This window comes from Rattus norvegicus, chromosome 19 (genome assembly GCF_036323735.1).
Source record: "Rattus norvegicus strain BN/NHsdMcwi chromosome 19, GRCr8, whole genome shotgun sequence".
Lineage (NCBI taxonomy): Eukaryota > Metazoa > Chordata > Mammalia > Rodentia > Muridae > Rattus > Rattus norvegicus.
The window spans coordinates 58,092,885-58,116,833 of record NC_086037.1 but is presented as its reverse complement, the minus strand read 5'-3'; the positions used below and the strand labels follow the sequence as shown (position 1 = coordinate 58,116,833).

General features: G+C 40.0%; 1 long non-coding RNA gene across 1 annotated transcript in view; it reads right to left on the bottom strand.

The window, feature by feature from the left end:
* Nucleotides 1-1,393: 1,393 nt before the first annotated feature.
* Nucleotides 1,394-23,949, bottom strand: part of LOC120098519 (uncharacterized) — a 71,051-nt gene continuing 48,495 nt past the window's right edge. The window contains exon 3 of the long non-coding RNA XR_005496779.2: nucleotides 1,394-1,751. This is a non-coding gene — a long non-coding RNA (uncharacterized LOC120098519). The remainder of the gene's footprint in view (nucleotides 1,752-23,949) is intronic.

The window sequence follows — 23,949 nt, the reverse complement described above, 5'->3', positions numbered from 1 at the left end:
ATAAACAATTAAAGAAATAGAGACCATGAATTTGATAGAGAGCCAGGAAGGTGCATGGGAAGGGTTGAAGGGAGAAAAGATAGGAGAAAATGATGAAATTGTATTTTAATTTCAAAAAATAAAGAATATTTCAGAAAATAAGAGAGAATGAGAAAGGATCATTTATAAATATATAGATAATAAATATAGATCTTGTTCATAGCCCTACTGGGTTAGTTATGGAGTTATATCTTATATGACTGCACAAACTCAAGGTCACTATATTCAAACATGCATGACAAATACATGTCCACAGTGGTTTTTGCATGCAAATGTAAACTGTCTTAGGACTCAGAAATTTAGATAAGTCAGACTCTGGAATATTATTACATTTTTAGTTTTCCTATAGGAAAAAAAAATCTTGTATGATTGAGAATAATGGACAAAGAAGAGTGATCACCGCCAAAAACACATCGTGATACCTGAAGCTAAGCAGTCAGAGAGAAAAACCATGCTAAGTCCCCCAGTATCGAGCCTTGTGCTTCAGTACATGCATTTGACAGTCACTGGTCAAAACATGGGGATCAAAATAAAATTATACAGTTAAGAGAGTAAGCATGAGATCTGCTTTCTGTTACATACTTTGCTTTTCCTTATATGCTTAAATGGAGTTTTATTATACATTGCATCTATGTATGTTCTGTTTATGAAATACTTCGAGCATCTGGATTGGTAACAGTTTCCAGCCACGAGAACGCAGAGGGAGAATGAAAAAAAAACAATTCCACCCACTTTTAACTTTGCAGGTAAAAAAAAAATCCTGCTGAATTTCAGAAGAAAATCTGAATAAATTCCTTGTGATAAAAGACAATAAGACATTCATTCTATTCCTCCTTTCCTACCTGGTATTTCTGGTGTGTGGTGACCTTGCTTCCTAAAGTCATCTTGCCTTATTACAAGGAGGGATTAAGAAGAATATACTGGGCTGAATTTATGGTGGTGGTAAAGCATTCTTTCAAGTTCATATTTTTAAATGCCTTGTGTCCTTGCCTCTCTGTGGGAGAAGGGGGCAAGGTGAGACATTTGTGACAGAACTTTAATGCCTTTATTAATTATATTGTTTTTGCTCTCCAGAGTGCATTGTCTGACGCTGGGGGAAATAGACTCCTGGCTTTCAGTGAAAGCCTGTATCTCCTGCACCCATCAACTACAATCTTAATAAATACCCTGAGATAGACAGAGGCCACCACCCTTTCTAATGTTACCTTCACTTCAGGAAAGTCTCTAATGTAATCTTGATTATTTTTAAAATGATCCATGGGCTTATGTGCAAGAATTCTCTCAGAGCTCAACATCCTGGAGCCTTCCCAACTCTCCACAGTCTACACTTTCTCTATGGAACTGAACCAGAAGGTCCATTTAAAACCAATCTTTTATTAGAAGCAACATGACTGCTGTTATCTGCCTTACACCCAATTTGTTGGGAAGATTGAAAGACCAGCAGAGAGGGTCTTGTTGAAGCTTCTTATGTGTCCTGCTTTTCTCGCTGGGATGAGACATTTTTAAATGACTGAGCACTATGCCCATAACCATTTATCATCTAGTGTCAAAACAGTCATACATAATTTTTATCTTGAAGTTGAGCTTCAGATTTACTTACATGTTTTTATTTTCCTTTTAGCATCATTGCCTTAATGTTTTAAGCTCTGCAGTTATTATGATAGATCTTCAGGTCCCATTTCTGAATCCATCAATAACCGTGTGATCCTATACTGCAAAAGAAATTATTAGTCAATGCCTGTGCATTTATCATTCAAAGGCAATGAAAACAAAATTGAGGGTAGAGCACTAGTTGCTTCCAAGTATTGGACTATCAAACTCCTCTGAGAGAGTCGTCATTGGGGTTTACAATTATTTATCCTGATGAAATTGAGCTCTGTCTGTTAGAATCAAATGGGGAGATCAACCTTCCCAAGTCCTATAACCGTGAAAATTCACTATTCAGAGTGATACTTAGAGATGAGCACAGACGTGAACGTCTGCATTCTCAGTGCTCCTGCTGACAGGTGGAGAAGTGGGACAAGAGAAGTTGGAAGGCAGAAGGCTCAGCTGGCCCAGCATAGAGCTGCAAATGACAAAATGCAAATGACAAAACGAATGGTCTCAAACAAGGTGGAAGCTATTGAAGGATGCCTGAGGTTTTGTTCTGACCTCTACTTACCCATTCTTTCACACACACACACACACACACACACACACACACACACACACACACACACCACATATACACATGCACACTGCCTTTCAAATGGTGCTTTGAGCATAAGCAACATATACTTCACATGGCTCCCCTTTATACCTTTTTCTTTTTGTGAAATAGAACGTACATCCATGCCAAATACAATGACCAAAAATTGAATTAAAGTAACCCTTATTTAAAAAAAAATAAAATCTAAGAACATGTCATATCACTATAAATCAATCAGGTAGGATTTCACTGAAATACAAACATTTTAATACACATCTTTAACAAATATACAATGCTATCTAGTTTACCATTATCACATGAACAATAATTTATTTGATAGAAAACTGTGGTCACCAAACAAGCCATAGGTTTGAGGGGTACATAGTCATTTCTTACTCGAATTGTTGGTGTAAGTTGGGTAGTTCTGCATAAGGATGCTGGGCTTCTGGATCTCAGTAACCTGAAACTTACTATCCTTCATCGTCCTCTGTATCTCTGGGCTCTGCTTCTGTAGTCTTGCCTTCATGCTTTATTTTTTTTTGGGGGGGGGTTATTCATGGTATCTCCAAGAGAGTCTGGGCCCAGTCATCCATGACCATCTTGTGTGTATTCTGTTTGACCCTGTCTGGTCACATGTCTATTGAGAAAACTATTAAATATAGACTGGGTGGTGAGTGTCCTAGTTAGCTTTCACTGCCACTTGATAGAACTCATGGTCACCTGAGAAATATCTGAGGGATTACCCAGATAATGTTGGTCTGTGGGATGTTGTTGAGGGAACTGTCTTGATTGTTGATTGATGCAGGAGACCTAGTCCATTGTGGGTAGCACCATCCCTAAGTAGATGCACTTGCCTATACAAGAAAGTTACCTCATTATGACCATGAAGGCAAGAAACCATGAAGAATACCTTTGTGGTTTTTGTTCATGTTTCTGCTTGACTTTTTCAGCGATAATCTTTCACCTAGAGGTGTAAACCAAACAATCCTTCCCACCTCTAAGTCGTTCAGTCAGAGCATTGTTATCATAGTTATAGAAAGGAAACCAGAACAGTGAGCAAACATAATGTATCGAGTTTGGATCAGAACAACGGTGCTCTTGGAGGAAGCCAGGAAAAGATTGTGGCAGATTATTCTGAGCCAGGGCAGTGGTACTCTTCCTGGGAATAACATTGGTCACTCAGCAGCAGGGGCTCAGCTGTCCCGAGGCAGTGTGTCTCATCTGTTAAATCTCTATCTTCTTTCTTGTGGGTCCAAGTTTGGGAGTTCATGAACATGAAAAACAGACTTTCCTCAACATCATGGACACCCCCCACCACGGATTATTCTAAATCATCCCTCCTGAGAGTTAACAAAACCTCAATACTCAAAAGTCCAGGAATGGTTTCCCAGATACATTTTTTTTTCATTCTTCTCCATAGCTCTCTAGTTCCCCAGCATTGATGAATGAGTCTATCAAACTAGCAAGGCTGAAATGCAGTTTGCCTGCTCGATTTACTTCACAGAACATAGAAGCCCCACCCCCAGTTTTATCCATAGCATGCATAACAGCATTTCCCTAAATTTAGAAGAAAAGCACACCGGATGCAACAGAAGAGCTGGCCGAAGAGGATACTTGTGAAGTGCTGGCTTCTGGATGTGGCTACAGCATACACAGTCTCACTGCAACTGTGGTTCCCACATAGAATCAAGCCAGTCAAAAATCCAACAATCTCACCATTGATTGAAGAGCTACTGAAAGTGGATAGTTGCTGAGGGAGTGACTGAGGGAGTGAGTGGCTGAGGGAGGGAGGGAGGGAGGGAGTGGCTGAGGGAGGGAGGGAGGGAGGGAGGGAGGGAGGGAGGGAGGGAGGGAGTGACTAAGTAAAGGATAGCCACTCTTCCATGGGGTCTTGGTAACTGTCTGCAGGTTGCCCGTGATCCCGTGGATGGCCCCACACCCATGTGCATGTGGCCAAAACTAATTTGGCTCAGGGCTTTATCAATAACAACAACAATGACAACAACAACGTGGTAAAAATGAGTTGGGAGGGAGAAAAGATAGGGTTTCTAGGGATATTTGGAGGGAGATAATGATGATGGATATACGGTGTAAAATACACTGTATAAATATATGAACTTTTCCAAAATATAAAACATTATTTAGCATAGAAAAAGTGAATGGAAGAGAAAAGGAACAAAGGGAACGGACGGACAGAGGGAGCAGGGGAAAGAAAAAGAGAGGTAAGAACAGATAGAAAGTTTTTCACAGCACTAGATACAACTCAGAATATGTTTCCTTCTTATATCTATTTATTGGCAATAAGACTTTAGTCAATATATGTGAACCTTATGAATCTTTAGCTTCATTTCAGTGAATCTGAGTATAATGCAGCCCATAATATCTCTTGAGCAAGAAGGATAGCCTAGGCATATGATAGAGATGGAATACAGCAGGTTGGATTCAGAAAAGGGGGAAGGGTAGTGTGAGGTGGGATTGCCGAGGGACTGCACGCTGAACACCATTACTCAATGGAACAGTAATGAGGTAGAGAGGAGCATTCTTCACTAGGACATAAATCGGAGCAGAGATTTCTATAATGAAACAAGAATTTCTAGGAAGATGGCAATATGGGCAGAGAAATAAAAAAAAAGTGTAAAACCACTAAGGTAGGAGGAGGCTGGACTTACATAGGGAATAAGAAATTTGCTATGCTCTGGACATTTTGAAGAGAGGGCTGGGGGAGAACCAATTTAGAAGATTGCATCTAGATATAAAATGGTATGATGTCATTTAGACTTTTAAGACTATTATTACCTTTTTGTGGGGACTTTGGAGATCCTTCAGTGGTCTTCTAGACGATCAGAGTTCAGTTTCCAGCACCCAAGTAGTGTGGCTTATAGCCTCCCTCTCTAGAGGACCTATTGCCTTCCTTTGGCCTATGTGGACAGACATGGACACACACACACACACACACACACACACACACACACGAGAGAGAGAGAGAGAGACAGACAGACAGACACACACACACATTCAGTACATATTAATTAAAAAATAAATAAATACATATTACAAAATTTAAAGGTTACATTTCCCTCTTTCTTTCTTTCTTTCTTTCTTTCTTTCTTTCTTTCTTTCCTTCCTTCCTTCCTTCCTTCCTTCCTTCCTTTCTTTCTTTCTTTCTTTCTTTCTTTCTTTCTTTCTTTCTTTCTTGATATGAGTTTTCATTATATTGCCCTAAAAATTACAATCCTCCTGTCTTACCCTACTAAGTGCTGACATTACAGGCTTATAGAACCTCTTTTGAGGTTAAAAATCTCTTTTGAGACAGCTTGGCTGGGGAGACAAAATGGAAATATTGAGTCTAGCGGACAGACTACACTAATGAAGTAAAATGTGTTGGGGCCATGGACCTGGTACACTGGAATGAGGGAAGTCCAGAATGAAGTATTTGCAGCTGCTCTCTGGGTTTTGAGTTTGTACAGCCTAGCTGTGATGCTTGTGTGGAATTAAGAGAGTGAGTTAGACCCTGACCACTTGGAACTTGTCCTTCTACATACAAAACTCCATGATTCTGTGAGTGGTTTTGATCTTAGTTTTAGGCCCTGAGGGCAGGATCATCTGTTCTCTGTCATCATGGATCCTTCAGAAACAGGAAATGCAACAAACATTCAAAGATCCGATGCTATTCAATACCCCAATTCTAAGAGTATTATATGAGTTTTCTGGCAAATTTCTCTCTCTCTCTCTCTCTCTCTCTCTCTCTCTCTCTCTCTCTGTCTCTGTCTTGCTGTGTGTGTGTGTGTGTGTGTGTGTATGTGTGTTTTAGTTTGCTGTCAGGTTTGGGGGTCCTTTAAAAAAAAACCTTTAGTAATTTTTGTGTCCCAAATTTGCAGGCAGAAATGAGCCTGGCAGTTGCTATAGAAATGAGGAAATTATAAGGCACGGCAAACTGCTCAATGACTAGATTTATCTTTGAAATGCATTCTCACTACATTCTTTCTTCCTTGTTAATAATAACGTAGAACATTTGGGTAGCAGATAAGTTGACAGAAGGCTTTGCCCCCTCTGGCTGAAACGATCATAATATAGTGAGTACTTCTTCCAATAGTGTGACCCCAGACCGTGATAAGTAGAATTGTGCTTTCCATTGCAGGGGAATGTAAGTGCTTCAAAATGCCTCGTCAGTGTTTGAAACCATGGCAGCTGCATGCAGCCAATGGAGACAGCCAGTGGCAATAGAAGATATACTAAAATATCTTTAAAAACTTAAAATAGGGCCTGGGGTATAGCTCAGTTGTAGAGCACTTAAACTACATGTGTGAAGCCCTGTGTTCAATCCCCAGTACCAGCAGAAAAAAAAAAAAACAACAACAAAAAGCAAATAGAAGTTTGTGGTCAAAGGATGTCAGAGTTGCACAGTGTCATCTGCTGTTAAGTCCTTCTGACCAGAAAATTAAGGCATGAGGAGGAATTGTTCTGAGAGTTTGTATTCTGTGAACCGTTAAAATAATTAATGGTGTGTATCCTTGTATGTCTTTTTCCCCCATCTCTATCAATATGTGTGCTTTTGAAAGAAGTTCATGAAAATGTACATATGGAGGTGATGATCAAACAAAGGATGCTCCTTAGTGTTTCATCATCATCATCATATCATCATCATCATCATCATCATCATCATCATCATCATCATCATTATTTCTTCTTCTGCATCTCCCTCTGTCCCTCTGTCTCTGTCTCTGTCTCTGATTCTCTCTCTCTCTTCCTCATCCTCCTCCTCTTCCTCTTCCTCCTCCTCCTCTTCATCATGCTTTCTCCTCTTCCCCACCCCTTCCTCTGACACTTCTATGTCAGAACATGGTCAAGGTTTCCAGGAACTGCAAGCAGCACCTTGTCAGTGGGATAGCTGGTCCAAAATGGTTACAAAAGTAACATCAGATTATCCACTGACCATAGCAGGACAGATCTGAGATCAGTAATACCCTATGAAGTCCACATATTGTCAATATGTGTCAATGTAGAGAGCTTGATCCTATATCCAACTGAACCACCCCTACACCCTTCCTGGCTGATCAAGCAGCACTCATTTTTGTGCTTTTAGTTGGCATTTGAAATTTACTTTTTCTTATATCTTATACCCATTTTGTGTGTTTGCTTGTTTGTCTAAATCAAGTGTCATGTAGTCAAGGCTAGCCTCACACTTGCTATACATTGGAGATGCTCTTGACCTCTATACTTTCTGCCTCCTTCTGGTGGCTGTTGGGATTAGAGGTTCCAAGTATGCTAGGAAAACACTCTACTAACTAAAGTCCATGCCCAGTCTCTCTTTTATCTTGTTTCATATGATTTCAGAATAACCAACTATTATTTAAAAATAGTAACCATTTGCCTATTATAAATCATAAGTATCTTCTGGTTTTTATATGCATATAATCTTCTCGAGGAGATCATATCAGATTGTACAAATTCACAGCACTCAATTGTTCCTTTAGGGTTCCAATCTAAGATAATATTTACTGATTCTACTACCGACCCCAGATTTGGGAAATTCTTATTAATTATAGACTAAAATATCTTCTTTGTTAACAGATTGTTTATTATTATTATTATTATTATTATCATTATTATCATTATTATCATTATTATCATTATTACCATTCTATGAATGACCCTAAAGCAAAAGAAGATACACAAATTTAAGTTTATGTTCTTTAAAAACTATTAAATTTTCTTCCATTCTTCCTCTCTCTGACTCTCTTCCGCTCTTCCTCTTCCTCTCTCTCTCTCTCTCTCTCTCTCTCTCTCTCTCTCTCTCTCTCTCTCTTTATTCCTCTCCTGGCTTGACACGAACAACCTGTGTGTGTGTTTGTGTCTCTGTGTGTGTGTGTGTGTGCGTAAAAAACTTAAATTTACTTATTTTGTGGAAGTGAGCACGTGCATGACTGTGCATGTGTGCATACATGAGCTTGCCTGTGCTCTGTGTGTGTGTGTGTGTGTGCGCGCGCGCGTGTGCGTGCGTAGGTATTCATGTGATTGGCATGCTATGTGTAGAGGTCAGAGGACAACTTGATGGAGTTGGTTTTTCCTTCCACCCTGTGGGTTACTGGAATTGATTAGAGAATCAGACTTGATATTAAGTGCCTTTCCTTTCTGAGCCATCACACCTATCCTAAGTTTATTGGGTTTTATTCTTCCTTCTCTCAGATATCACATCCTGTCTAGAGTTACCCCTCTTTCCTCTCCTCTGTCCATGCCCCACCTCCCCTCTTCCCCAGTTCTACTTTTCCTCCATTTCCCTTCAGAAGAGAGCAGGCTTCCCATGGATATTGATCAAGCATGGCAGAACAAGTTACAATAAATCTAGATGGCTACCCTCATATCAAGGCTCATGAGTCAACCTAGTAGGAGGAAAAGGGTCCCAAAAGTGAAATAAACAAACACAGGTCCTGCTCCCACTTTCAGGAGTCCTACAAGAATAATATGAATAGGACGTAAGTCATATCCATAAAGGCTCCTTGATTGTTGATTCAGTTTCTTTGAGCCCTGAACTGTGGTTTGATTCTATGGGCTATATTCTTGTGGGGTCCTTCACCTCTCTGACTCCTACAACTGCCCCAACCTTCCAAAAGATTCTCCAAGCTCTGCCTAATTTAGCTGTGGGTGCTTGCATCAGTTGCTGGATGGATCCTCTCTGATGACAATCATGTTAGGCCCTAGTGTATGAGTTCATTAGAATATCAACAGGAATAATTTCATTGCTTTTTTTCCAGCCATGTCTGGGTTTTATCCTGGGTCTCTGGGCTATCCATTTCTTTGTTCCTGGCCATCCTGAACTTCCTCTTCTGGTATGGTAGATTTGAATAAAAACTGCCCCATAGGTCCATTGGGAATAGCACTATCAAGAGGTGTGGCCTTTGAGTAAGTATGGCTTTATTGGAAGTAGTGTGGGCTGGCCCTGAGGTCTCAGAAGATCAAACCAGTTTCCTTCCTGCTGCCTGCTGCTCATGATGTAGAATGCTTAGCTCCTTCTCCAGCAACGTGCCTGTCAGCCCATTGCTATGTTTCCCACCTTGACAATCATGGACTAAACCTTTGAACTGTAAGCTAGCCCCAATTAAATATTTTCTTTTATAACCGTTTCTATAGTCACTGTGTCTCTTCAGAGTAATAGAAGCCCGAAGACACCTGGTGTGGATCTCAAGTTGGGCCAATCATTGCTGGGCCACAACCATAAGTTCTATGCCTTCTTCCTTACCCCAGCACCTTTTTGCAGCCAGGAAAAATTGTGGGTTCAAGGTTTTGTCGTTGGATTAGTATCCCAGTGCCACTGCTGGAAGCTTTGCCAGGTTATAGAAGATTTCCAGTTCAGGCTCTGTATCTGCCTTTCTTGGGAGTCTTAGCTCGGGTCACCTTCATTGATTCCATAGAGTTTCCATTGCACTAGGTTTCTACCTTACCCCTGAGATCCCCACTCTTCAATTCCAGTCATCTCTCCCAGTTCTCTCTCTCTTCATCCCTTTCCTACCATATGATGATCTCTCCTGCTTCAAATCCCTACCCATACCGAGTCCATCTTTGAAATCTATTTTATTTTTCCCATCCCAGGGAAATCTATGCATCCCACCTTGAGCCCTCCTTGTTATTTAGCCTCTCTAGTTCTGTAGATTATAGCATGATTATCTTTGCTTACAGCTTATATCCACTTATAAGTGAGTATATATAATGGTTTGCCTTTCTGGGGCTGGGTCACTACAGGATCTTTGATCATACTGTAAACTCCAAGATTATGTTATTTAAACAAACAAACAAACAAACAAACAAACAAACAAACTGTTTCTAGCTGTGGACTGGCTCAACCCTTAGCACACATCTTTAATCCCTCTGGCTAGAATAAGTTATACCTCAGTACACACCTTTAATCTCAAACATTGAAGGTAAAGTTAGAATGTAGAAGGAAGCTGCTGTCTTTGAAAGTGATGTAAAATGGAGTGGCAGACAAAGTGACGAATCACAGAAAGATTTGACAGAACAGGATATGCGCAACTCTCACAAGAAGAGAGAGGAAAGGGGAGCTACTTGAGGGGCTGTGCAGATAGAGGGAGAGAAGGCAGTTTTCCTGGGACAGTTGTACAGAAACAGGTTAGAGAGAGGGGGAAAAAGAAGGAGCCAGAGAATGAGAAGGATCCAGAAGATGAAAACAGATTGCGAGAGTTACTTTGAGGCCAAGTAGAGAAATTCAGGAGGAACAGAGAGAAGACAGAATGAACCACTCAGCCTGGAGATGAGTTTGAGCCACAACGGCTGAGTAGAACCAGCCAGCCAGAGATCAGAAAGAACAAGCAAGGGTGAGCTTGTTCAGCAGCAAGTCTCAGAGGCTGAGAGCATTCTAGGCCTGGATAAGACTGTACAGAGACTAGAAGCTTCCAGGTCTAGGCCTAGGTTAGCAGACTGAGGCAGTAAGCCTGGACGATGATAATTACTCCAGGCAGATAAAGGTTACTTTCACAGGTTACCTCACACAGAATGAGTTTTTTTCTAGTTCCATCCACTTCCCTGTGAAAGACCCCAGCTTAGCAGCAGTAACGCCATTTTGCAAGGCTGTACTTAAGATGACTGGTTCAGGGAAAGGTTAGAACACTGAGTACACAGCGGCTGCCAAGCAAGATATGTTTGGTTGAAGGCCTGGCAACAGGACGACTGCGGTTGAGCACCTGACAATGAGAAAAGCCCCGGGAGAGGTCCCACACCCTGGTGGGGGGCCGAGTCAGCCGTTATGTTTCAAGAAGGTAGCTAAGAAACTTGCCCCCGGGCTAAACCCTTGCCACATTAGAATCCACCAATTATATCCCTGTAACCATGCATCTGCTTCTGTATGCTTGCTTCTGCTCCCCAGAATCCTATAAAAAGCCCATCCTTGGTTCCGTGGGGCGTGCCAGTCCCCCGAGTGACTGAAGCGCCCGCAGGTGCCTGTGCCTGTGTATCCCGACAATAAACCAAATCCTCTTGCTGATTGCATCCTGTGGTGTCTCGGTCTGGTCTTTGGAGTTGGAGGGTCTCCATCCCGAGGGAAAGTTCTCCCTGAGAGCTTTTCACCTGATGTTTGTTATTTTGTAAATAATGGAATAATACTCCATTGTATAAATATACTAACATTTCTTTATTCATTCTTCAGTTGAAGGACATATAGGCTGTTCTCAGTTTCTGATAATTATGAATAAAGCTTCTATGAACATATTTGAGCAACTGTCCTTGTAGTAGGAGGGAGTATCCTTTCAGCCTATGCCCAGGAGTGGTATAGCTGGGTCTTAAGCTAGATCTTTTTCCAATTTCCTAAGAAACCACAGTATTGATTTCCAAAGTGATTGTACAAGTTTTCACTCCATGCTCCACATCCTTGCCAGCATGAGCTGTCACTTGTATTTTTGAACTTAGCCCTACTGACAGGTATAGGGTAGAAGCTCAGAGTTGTTTTGATTTCCATTTCCCAGATGGATAAGGATAGTGAACATTTCTATAAGTGTTTCTCAGTCATTTGAGATTCCTCTATTGAGACTTCTCTGTTTAGATCTGTACTCCATTTTGTAATTGGATTACTTTGTTTGTTGACATCTGGTTTCTTTACATATATATAGTATATTAGCCCTTTGTCATATGTGGAGTTGGTGAAAATCTCTTTCCATTCTGCAGGTTGCCATTTTGTCCTATTGACTGTGCCCATTGCCTTACAGAAGCTTTGCAGTTTCATGAAGTCCCATTTATTAATTTTTAATTTTAGTGCCTATTCAAATGGGTCTCTTAACATGGACTTCTAATTGATATAGCCTGCACCTAAGCCAACCTATGCTTATGTTTGTGTAACAATAATTTTTAACCTTCTAAGACTTGGGGAAGATACAAGTGAAATACATAAAGTAGGTTTTGCATTTTTTAAAAGACAGAATGGGGAAAAACAGGAGATTTAAAGTGATGAATTTTAAAGGATTGTGAAATTTTGGGTAACTAAGGATGTTGTAACTAAATATGTTGCTTTCCACATAACCACACAGTTAACACCAATGTCACTAAACACATACATAACACACAATATTCTGCAGGCATGTGTGTCTGACATTTGCAATGAAATGGTTGCCTATCATTAGCCAACAGCAGAACATTAATGGTGTTTGTATCTGCCTTCTGAATTGTCCCTTTTCAGTGAGGTAGTTACATGCTCACATGTTCACATAATGGAACTAGGGTGTTCTCCTGATATTCTATTGCCCAGAGAAAATGCCTAGTGAATTGCTTAATGACCCAAAGTATGACAAGAATCAAAAGAAACCAGTCATGTGCTCACTGGATGTGGCAACACAGTCTCTGCTGAGGACATGCTCTGAAGAGATAAATTACACACTGAAGCCATTTCTCTGTTCTACTCCATAGACAGACGGGGCAGCTTATGCCATCCTATAAAAAGCATATTGTGACCGAGAACAAACAGTATTCTTTCATGCCTTCCCTTTAAGGCACAGAATGGCCCTTTTTACACAAAATAGAACTGTCATTGTCAATGAAACTACTACTAATGAAACACAATGAAAATATCAGGAGTTAGTAAAAAACACTGACTGAATCCCTGTTCTCTTTAGCCATTAGAGATTTCAAGTGTTCAACTTCTAAAGGTAAACTTAGTAAGATCGAATGCTTTCAGAAATACCAAGGCAAACCAATCTAGGCATCTGTAGAGCTTACAAAGTATCCGAGATGGGAAGTCAGCCTACTTTCCATATTCTGCCCACTTCTGTTTTTGCATTCATTTATTTATCTATTCACTTTACATTTTGATTGCAGCCCCCTCTTCAACCAGGCCACCTCTCACATAACTTCTTTCCTTCTCCTCTGAGAAGGGGAGGTTCTCACTGGATACCGACCCACCCTGGCATATCAAGTCACTGCTATCTAAGAAGATAGGTGAGTCAGTAAACACTACACAAAACTTGGAGCTCTGAAAGCACTAAAAACAAACAAACAAACAAAAACATAACTTTTGCTAAGGACAGTAGTACACGCCTGAAATTCTAGCATTTAGAGGGTTGAGACAAGAAGATTGTTAGTTTGAATTAGCCCTGGCTCCATTGTTCCAAGTCAACCTACGTTATAAATTAATAATTTCTCTAAAGATTTTTGAAAAAATGGAACTTAAGCTATTTTTTACATAAGCAAGGCAAGAACTGAGTAACAAAATGAATAGGCTTCCCATCTAGAAAAAGTGAAAGTTGCGGAGAGAATTATTAATAATTACAATAAGAATGATGGTATTTAGCTGGCAGTATACAGTATGCTGACTCGCTGAAAAATGACTTTTGGGGCAAAAGTTCTGTACAAGGAAATTAAGCATTTAACACGAATTGTATCTTTCTTTGTGGTTTGCTCCTCTAGGGGCCAGACAGATTCTTCATGGTGGAGTGCTGGCTGGTATGGATGCTCTAAGCCTTTAGCACAAAGTTGGTGAGGTTTCCTGGTGTCCAAATGAAGACAGTGGCTCATGGGCTCTGTTATCTGAGACCTCAGAAAAAATGGTTGTTTTGTTTTTGTTTTTGTTTTTGTTTTGTAAAATTCCTGGTCTCAGCTGCCTTCTCTACTTTTGTTTCTGCATGGTGTCAAACTCTGTATGCCTGACATCTGTAGGGTCTGCTGAAGCTGGAGATTAAGGAGTAAGGAGGCTTCTGCAGATCCCTGGGTTCAGGGAAGCCATACAGCAGGTACCATCCTTGTGATCTTTTATAGTTCAGCACCAAGTAGGTGATTTTCTTTTCTGGTTTCACTTCTGTCATGATAAAACACCTTGATCAAAAGCAATATACAAGTTTATTTTGGCTATGATCCCAGGTTATACTTCATGATACCAAGGACATGGCGGGAACCTGAAACAAGTCACTTTCTATCCATAGTTAAGAGCAGGGAGAAAAAGACGTACCCATTGTATTTGTTTGCTTGCTAATGATTATGTTAGGATTTCTTCCTTCACTCTTATATAGTCTAGAGTTCAGCCTATGGAATGGTGTCACCCACATCTATCTGGGTCTTCCTACATCAATTGACAACATAATTGGAGAGACACACCCGTACACCAATTTGGTCTTGTGTCAGTTCCTCAACTGAAGCTTTCTTCCCAGGTGATTTTAGATTGTGTTAAATTGTCAGCTAAAGCTAAAAAGCACAGTGTCACTATTTCCAGATGGGATCATTGTCTCAGCTTTGGCATTCCCACTGATGTGCCAGTGGAATATGTTGAGAAACAGGCTATAAATTTCTAAATAGCAATTTCGATTTTAAGCAAGTAAATGACTGAGAAATTTGGCCGTCTCTGTGAGCCTCTTGTATTCGTGATCTTGGCCCTGATTCTGTACATTTTCAAGGAAGGCTTGAGAACTAATCCCTGACTCCTATCAGTACCCAAAAGAGTCTCCAAAGAGGGGCCATTCATTGTTATAGTAGGAAAATACTAGAGACCAAATCATTCAAGAGTTCTCATTGATAGACAAGGAGGTTCATTCAAATAACTAAATGGAATCAAATTAACCCATAAGAGAGACCTGTTTTCTCCAGGAAGACAATTATACTTCTGAAGAATGACAGATGGGAGGCCATCCTGAAGCCAGCTGGGAGTCCTATGTTAAAGATGATGGAGCTACAAAATGGAAATATCATGTATCACTTACCAAGTCAGTGGTAGAGGGAGACTCTGCAATGTTCTTTTTTAAAAATAGCAATGTTGATGGATTTCCCTTCAGCTCATTGAAATACATGTCTCTGAACTGCTGTGTGGTTAAAGTTCTCCATGTCAGAATCAGTAGATGGCAGGTGGCCCTTCAGCCTGGATAGCTAAGATCGCCCTTCTCAGCTTTAGAAGGAATCTTTACATTAGAAGAAGCTTCCTTGGCCAGAGTCCTAGATATGTAGGGTCCTTCGCAATGGTGGACTATATTGCTCCCCCAAACCCAAAGTCAGGTTCATAAGCAGGGACGGACAGTGATATGACCTGGTTAAGGTTTTGTTGTGATGTTTTTAAGGCCAGATCAGTGGCAAAGAAATCAAATATGACTGTTTCATCTCCTGTCACTCCAATTGACCATTTCCATTGGCCTAGGGCTTTGTACAAATAGCATCTTTTTATCTTTCCTGGTGACCACAGAAAACTCTGAGAGAACAATTTTATTGAACTTGACCTTTGAGTTGATGGCTTTCAGCCAAGGCCCTCGCTAAACATTGCTACAGTCTTGAAAGAGCTACCTTGCTCACATGATATTTTCTTCTGTGAATAACTCCTACCTAGAACTTTGTACAAGATTTTCTAGAAAAACTCCACCACAGACTCAAGGGTCACTCTGAAGAACCAGCTATCTTCAAATCTAGTCGGACTAGCTGAGACCTTTCTTGAAATTTTCCTCAGGAAGAAAACATTCCTGTAAGGGCCAGGAAATAAATAAAACTCAAAAATTTCAGGAAGCCCCTAGAACTAACAAGATTCACAGGGCCCCCTCAGAAGTTATAATAATAACTTATAATAATTACTAGAAGAGGGGATTCTAGGATCAGCCAAGATGCCTTTCACTCATTCTGCAAGCTGTAGGGATACGGCATTCATAAGTCATCATCCATGATGGGGGGGGGGCTTTTGTTATTCAAACACATGTGTCTTTGAACCACATATGCTTCTTTAAGTAACCCATCATTCATAATCCTTCAAGTAATCCCAGTAAACTCACTGGCTCACTAAGCTAGACTTAAATAGAATTATTTATTTGGTTTGTTTTTATGCCCTATCTGGAGTGAATGGATATTCAAATCTCTGTAAGAAAAGTCATGAAATAGCTTTATGATCTCTCACAATTCCTCTGTCTCCCTTTCCTACACTATAAGTATGCATACACAAAGCTCACTCCAGTAGATTTCATACACAGACCCACCTCAGAGTATGCATTTCGTAAATATCCTAGGTCAGGCTAGATATCCATCCATCAGAGTAGGGGGTTTAAATATGGAAGCTGAAGGTAGCCATGAGACAATTCCATCCAGCACATACCACTAAAGCCGTTGATAAGAACTGAGGTCCTATACACAAACTATCTTGAGCCACATAAGGCTCTGACAAATATTACTTCTGCTATTTTCTTTGAATTGTTTACCCTTTATAAGTCCCTTTTTCTATAAGACCACCACATTGAAATATTAGTAATACCTAGCTCACTAAGTTTTGAAAAGAGTAACATAATAGAACCCCTGAAAATAGTGTAGACACTTCCTGACTTATAGTAAGAATTATAATTGTGTAATTGAATGAACTAATGAAACAAAGAAGATGAAGTGTGATTATCCCATCCTACCTGGTCTTTTGTTCCTCAGATCTTTTTGCCTTGAGGATTTGTTTTATATTTCTCTTTCTATTAGCCTTTGTTGCTCGATGAGTATGATTCTATTATACTCCTCTTTGATTCGCACAAATGGCTAAACAATAGGAAGGATAAACCTACTCCTGAAAATCCCTACTCATAGACGTAACTGGTAATATAAAAGGTTTTTTTTCAGTTTAGAGTATAATTGCTTATATTTCTTGATAATTTTTCTTTTTTCATATAAATGTGAAGACTCCTTTGTTATAGGAGAGTACATTTGTTTCATCATAATTATGAAAAAGTAGCTCAGTGCACCTCTGCTGTGATTCAGATATGTATGTATGTCCCCCAGGTTCTGTGTTCTGGAAGCTTGTCCCTTACTGTGGTGAGATAAGAGATGATGGAATCTTCAGTAGGTAGAGCCCATGGGAATGTCCTCAGAGACACTACCTTTAGACAAGATTGAGCATGATCTCCTGGGATATGTTAGCTATCCTCTCAAGACTGAATTATAATAAAAGAATAGACATGCCCCTTTATCATGCTCTAGATTCCCATGTCCCCTGGGGTCTGCTCTTTCATGCCTTGCCACCATATCATCGGCCTTTATGTGGTGCCATTAATTCTTCCACATGAGCTCTCATGACATGTTATTTTGACTTTCAGCTTCTAAAAACAAACTAAAACTGTAAAGACATCCTTTCTTTATAAATTACCCACCTCAAGCGTTTAGTTATAGTAACAGAAACTGAACAGTAAAATCATATATCAAGCCCTATCATGTTGTGGCTAGAGAGATTGCTCATCGATTAAGAGTGTGTCGTGTTTTACTCTTGTAGAGGACTTGAGTTTGGTTCTGGGCTACTAGATTGGATGGCTCTCAACTTGTAACTCCAACTCCACAGGTTCAAATCCCCTCTTTTGACCTCCATAGGCACCTCTACTCAGATATCCATACCCCTCAATATGCATATATACATACATTTTTTTAAATCATGTCTTCTAGTCCTCACGATCAGTACTTGATTAGTAACAGTTTTTCTACTCTAATCCCAATGGGTTAGTGGGTTACGGGAATAACTGAAGATATTCTGTCTCATGACAGGGAAGGAGAAAGGCTACTTGGACTCTAGAAGGAAGAACAAAGAGATGCTGCTAAATATATTATAGTGCACAGGACAGCCCTCGCAGGAAAGAATTCTGTCCAAAACATTAGTAGGGCTAATACTGAGAAACTCTGACTTACATGGGCACATAGCATATGCTTATTCTCTATAGATGCTGGATTTATTGTCAGAGTTTTGATCACCACCCCTTAAAATTCAAGGCACACTAAAAATACAAATAAACATAAGTGTGTTTAGAATTATTTTGATCATCAGGATGGTAATAAGTTTGATCTGATCCTAGTATTGACCCTTGCCTAGTTACAGGAGATTTAAATACAGGACATCTTGATTTAGTGAACACTGAAAGTATAGCAGACAAGAGCAGAGTTCCTCTACGCAGGCTAGCCAGGTCCATATCTAAGCTCTGTCAATCACCACTTCTAAGATTTTGTTCCAAGTTAGTTACATGTTATTAGCCTCTGTTTCCACAACTTTACCATAGAACTATTAATAGCACCTAGCTCATGAATTAGGAGGAGTTATGAATCCTAATGGTTGAAAACAACGTAGACATCTCCTGGCTTTTCTCTTCTTTCTGAAATGCACATTGACACTGAGGACTTCAGGTCCTTGTTTACTGATGCAGTGTGAGTAGAAAGCCAAATACATTGGAGTTTCATGAGTCTATATGTTGGAATAGTCCGAGGGCCTAGGCAGACTTGATAGTGTCATGTGCACAGTTTGAAATGTCAAGAGATAAGCACTCTCAAAAGACAAGCAATAAATGTCTTCATATTATTCTGTCTTCTTTATGATGCTAATCTGGGTTGTTATAATATATGATACCCAAATAGAAAAGGTGTGATGAACATCTCAATGTGGTTAGAGGTCCTCTCTAACACCTACATAAATGCTTCTCCCAACCATTAACCTTGAGATACAGAATACTGGGTCTGCAACATCCCTGGAAATTGGCCGTTTCAAAAGTAAATTATATTTAGATTCCGTGACCCACTTCTTCTCAGTGGTCTATAATAATCTGGAAAGCAAAGATGAAAACACAAAACACTATAATGGTAGAAAGACAGGTAAGCCTTTATATTAGGAATGGGAGGAAGGGGAATTCCATCCATGATGGTACAATTTCGAGAGTCAACCAAACCCCATGAGGTCCTATCATTTTGTATATAGAAAAATCTGATTCATTGGCCTATTCATTTCTGTCAAGATTAGCACAGTCTTTATGTCCTGAAGATTTCTCAATGAAATCTAAAAGAAAGCTATCAAGGACTTTCAAAGACTTTACTTCCTTATCGTTAGTTTACGTTTATGCATTAGTGTGCAAGATGCAAGTGCAGTACCATGAAAGGCCAGAAGAGGGCACCTGATGTCCTGGAACGGGAGTTACAGATGGTAACTAACAGGCTGATGGGTGCTGGGAACTGGGCCTTTGTCTTCTGCAAGTGCAGAAAGCGCTCTTAATTTCTGAGCCATCTCCTCTTTAACCTCAGTTAAAGACTTTTAAGCCAAGAGTCAGTGAAGATCGTGTGACATGCGTCCATTTTCCCAGGATTACAGTGAAACCATATGAAGAAGAGTGACAAGGGGGCAGAGCAAAAGACACAGGGACCTGTGAGAACGTCACTGAGGAGTCCAGATGAGAAGCAGCGGCGAGCCAGATTTAGGCAGTTGCAGTGTGAATGGAAAAGAAGAGATAAATTAGGTCTAACACCGAGTTAAAATGCATTACTCTCGCCAATTCATCAAAGGGTGTAGAATAAATCTGGATACAGTGAGGTAAGAAATGTTCAGGTACCACCAAGAGGTTGAAATTATCTGACAAGGTAGGTGTTAATGTCACTCATTAAACAATAAAATCAGGGTCAGTCCCCTAAAGGAGAAAATAACGAATGGAACGAGATGTTGACGTGGAGGTGACTATGGAAACCCTCAGCTGAGTTAATGAGGAAGCTGATCCAATAAGCAGGTTTGCTGCTTAGCAGAAATAGCTTAGATAGAAAAATTTGAGGTCATTAGAATATAATAATGAATGAGCACAAAAAATATGCAATGACTTGTCAGACTCTTAACCCATTATACAAAAAATAACTGAGTCTCCGAATGAAAGTACAGTTTTATATAAGAAGTGTACCCTAAAAGAAATAACTGTTTCCATCTTTGTCTGTCTCCAACTCCATCTCTCCATCTCTGTCTCTCCATCTCTGTCTGTCTCTGTCTCTCTGTTCTGTCTCTCTGTCTCTGATTGTCTGTCTCTGACTCTCTCTCTCTCTCGTGTGTGTGTCTGTGTGTCTGTGTGTGTGTGTGTGTGTGTGTGTGTGTGTCTGTGTGTGTATGTGTAAGCCAGAGGTTACATTGGATGTCTTTTAATATGGCATTTCATGTTATATCTTTTTTTTTTTTTTTTATTAACTTGAGTATTTCTTATATACATTTCGAGTGTTATTCCCTTTCCCGGTTTCCGGGCAAACATCCCCCTCCCCCCTCCCCTTCCTTATGGGTGTTCCCCTCCCAACCCTCCCCCCATTGCCGCCCTCCCCCCATAGACTAGTTCACTGTGGGTTCAGTCTTAGCAGGACCCAGGGCTTCCCCTTCCACTGGTGCTCTTACTAGGATATTCATTGCTACCTATGGGGTCTTAAGACAAGGTCTATCACTGAGTGGTCAGACTGACTGGTCGGGAGCTCTAGGACTGTATCTATCTCTGTCTCTCCCAGCCATAGAGTTATGGGCTTTTACATTAACACAGGTGAGCTGAACTCAGGTCCTCAGAGTTCCATAGTCTTTACAGATTTAACTATCTCCCCAGTCCCAAACATGTTACATTTTATCTCCTCCTGTTTCGTAACATATATTTTCATTATTAGTATTTAGAGTTGATCGTTACTATAATTCATGTTAGCAATGTTATGCTTACAAATTTTAAGTAAACAAATTACAAGGAAAGTTATGTGCTCAGGTAGTTCTCATGGGATAGTTTTGAGGTGAGAATATGTAGAGGTTGGAAAGTAAGTCTGAGCAGCCTCTACCAAATTGGTCTTCAGTCTGACTCTAATCCACTTGGAAGGAAGAACACCCACCCGTGTAAAAGTTAATGCATTTGCATGAATGGAAATTGATTGAATTGATTTTTGAGGTGCTCGTTCATTTACTGCCATTTCAAAACTCAATACCACAGAATGTTCTAGAATAGGGTCATTATAAAGAGCAATGGGGAAAAGAAAATAAAAGTTGTTCTTAATGCATGAAGATCCTGCATTTGCAAAAGTCCTTTCATTACACAAGATTTCAGGGAAATTTGAAGTTTTAATTTAATCATAAATCTATAGCTTTCAAGTAATCTTGTCCTTTCCAGTGCTAAGAAATCTATTCTTCCACTGGCGTGTGAAAGATGTACGTGGCCAACAGCTCTGAACACTAATAGCTTTTCTTGTTTTCTCTTCATGCATCTGCAGTACTTTGTAATTGCCCAAAGGACTCTGAGGAACGTTGCTGAGCACATTTAAGAAGGAGAGACTAAAATCTTCCTAAATCATGATGCCAACATGATAAGCCACCAGTGGTAAACATGCTCATCAAATGATGACAAAGGGCTTTCTTCATTCCATAGAAAATAAGACAAATAACTGAAATTTGTATTCAGACATTGTCACTTTTATTTTTTATTGATTAAATTTGTTGGTTGGGAAATGTACACATGTGTATGGTGAATTCTGTTTACATTAACCCCTATTTGTTCTTATCTCCTTTATACCCCTGTAATTCTCAACTCTTCCCCCTTCTCATGTTCATCCTTGTTGTTGCTCTGTTTTGTGACCCTCTGGTTTTAACCATCCATTTGGTTATAAGTTTGAAATTATCCACTGGAGCCTGGTGGGTATACGAATGAAGGCAATGGCTATCCCTTCCTTAGAACTCACCTATCAACTGTCAGTAGTTCAGTAAGGTGGGATAGGTGTCCATAAACCCCTTCATGGTCCCAGATTGCCTGTTGTCAAACCTGGCATTCTGTTTTCAAAAGTGTTCTTTACAATGGTGGTAATTAAAAAAAAACATTGAAGTACTTAAACTGTATTTATTTGTACTAACTTTATGCTTAGCAAATGATTTTAGGAGACATCATTTTATGGTGTTTAAATTGTGGCTGTAGATTTATTATAACAAAGAAGGCTTGTGCCTCTCCAGCTTACCACAGTGAGGAAGAACTCAGGGTGTAGCTTGGTGGGAGGATCCTTAGTAAGTTCAAGACCCCATGTTCAAGGCCTGAATGGCAAAACAGAAACAAATGCAGAGGACAAAAACTATTTCTAGAATCTTCTCTTCTACAGAAGAAACATTACTGGACATCAGAAGGAACTCAAGCAGTCAGAAGACTGAGTCTCACCAGGGGATGTGCCATTTCAATCTTGGTAGGGCTACATTCTCTTCCAGTCTCCTTGGGATGACAACTTTAAATCTTTACAGGGCCTAGACATCCACTGCTGGGTTTGGACAGAATTATCTAGATCCGTGCCTTTGCCTGTGCCATGGAAGGAGGATCTTCCATGTTAGTTAGTACTGCTTAAGCGTGCAGCTATTTCCTGGTAAGGCCATAGTTGCTTCTCCAGGGAGGAAAAAAGAATGTGTGTTCTCTTATTCACAGTTACCTTTTTTTTTTTTAAATACTTCTTTTTTTTTTACATTTTTTTATTTATTTATTATATATTATGATTACACTGTCGCTATCTTCAGACACACCAGAAGAGGGCATCAGACTCATTTCAGATGGTTGTGAGCCACCATGTGGTTGCTGGGATTTGAACTCAGGACCTTGGGAAGAGCAGTCGGTGCTCTTAACCACTGAGCCATCTCTCCAGCCCCACAGTTACCTTAACACAATATCCCTGACTCCTTTGGCTCTAGTGGACCTCATTGATTTTTTTTTGTTTGATTTTTTTCTTTCCTAGAGTTTAAAATATACACCTAATATTTGTTGTCTTCTCCCGAAGAATGACTAAAGGTGATGGAGGGGGAAAAGGAGTCCCTGGTGGGAAGCTGGTGCTATGCAAGGCATTTAAACACGTTTTAAATCTAAGAACACGTTTAATCTTCATAGGATCTAGTGAGACCGATGTCGTTTCCATTTCACACATGACAAAAGCTTAAACTACAGCGATTAGGCAGCATGTTCTGTTGACACAGTTAACGCTGAGGCCAGTAAAAGTCAACCCCTTTGGCTATTTGGCATCAAAAACCATGTTCTTGAAGTTGCATTCTTTTAAAGACAAATTCTAAGTAATTTTAATCACAGAATCCTCTTTATCATGTGTCTTAGTTTGGGTTTCTATTGCTATGAAGAGAAACCATGACTGCAGCAACTCTTATAAAGGAAAACATTTAATCTGGGCTGGCTTATAATTTCTGAGGTTTAGTCCATCATCATCTCAGTGAAAAACGTGGCAAGGAACTGAAAGGTCTACACCTTGACCTGCAGGCAGCAGAAGGTAACTGATCTGAACTTTTGAGACCTCAGAGCCTGCCCTTACAGTGTCATATTTTTTCCAGCAAGGCCACACCTACTTCAACAAGACTCACCTACTCCAAAAGGCCATATTTTTAATAGTGGCACTCGCTATGGGCCAAGCATTCAAACATATGATTCTATGGTGGGCATTCCTATTCAAATGACAATATTATGAATAAAGTTTATCAAAAATTACTTGAAACGTATTACTGGTTTGTGTATATACAGTTAAGGTTCTCCATTTTTGTGAGTGATTTTTATGTGAATGAAGATTTGGGAAGAAACAGCATTTGTCATATTCTCCCTAAGTTTGCTACATAAATATGATCAAGATTTGACTCTGCTTTACCCAAGTGTGAAGGCGTTAGTCCAGCTTATCATTGATGTGCATAGCTGATGGATCCTACTGTTTGTTGACAGTGAGTACCTTAAGATAAACTATTCATCTCCATTTGAGGCCATCATCCTCTGTGTGTTTCTCATCAACTCTTTCTGTCCGTCAGAACTTCTGTCAGTTTCATTTACATTAGTTTTGTCTCCTTTATTAGTTTCTATTGACTTGTGGTATCCAGGCAGACAACAGACTTCTACCCTGTTCATTCTCCGAATTAATCTGGGAGCACGTTCCTGTCCCAAAAAAGGAACAGAAAAGGACTCTTGTAGATTGTGCCATCTCAGGCCATTGGTAAAACCTCAAGACTATCCACTGGAGATAGGACTTCTGGTCTACCTATT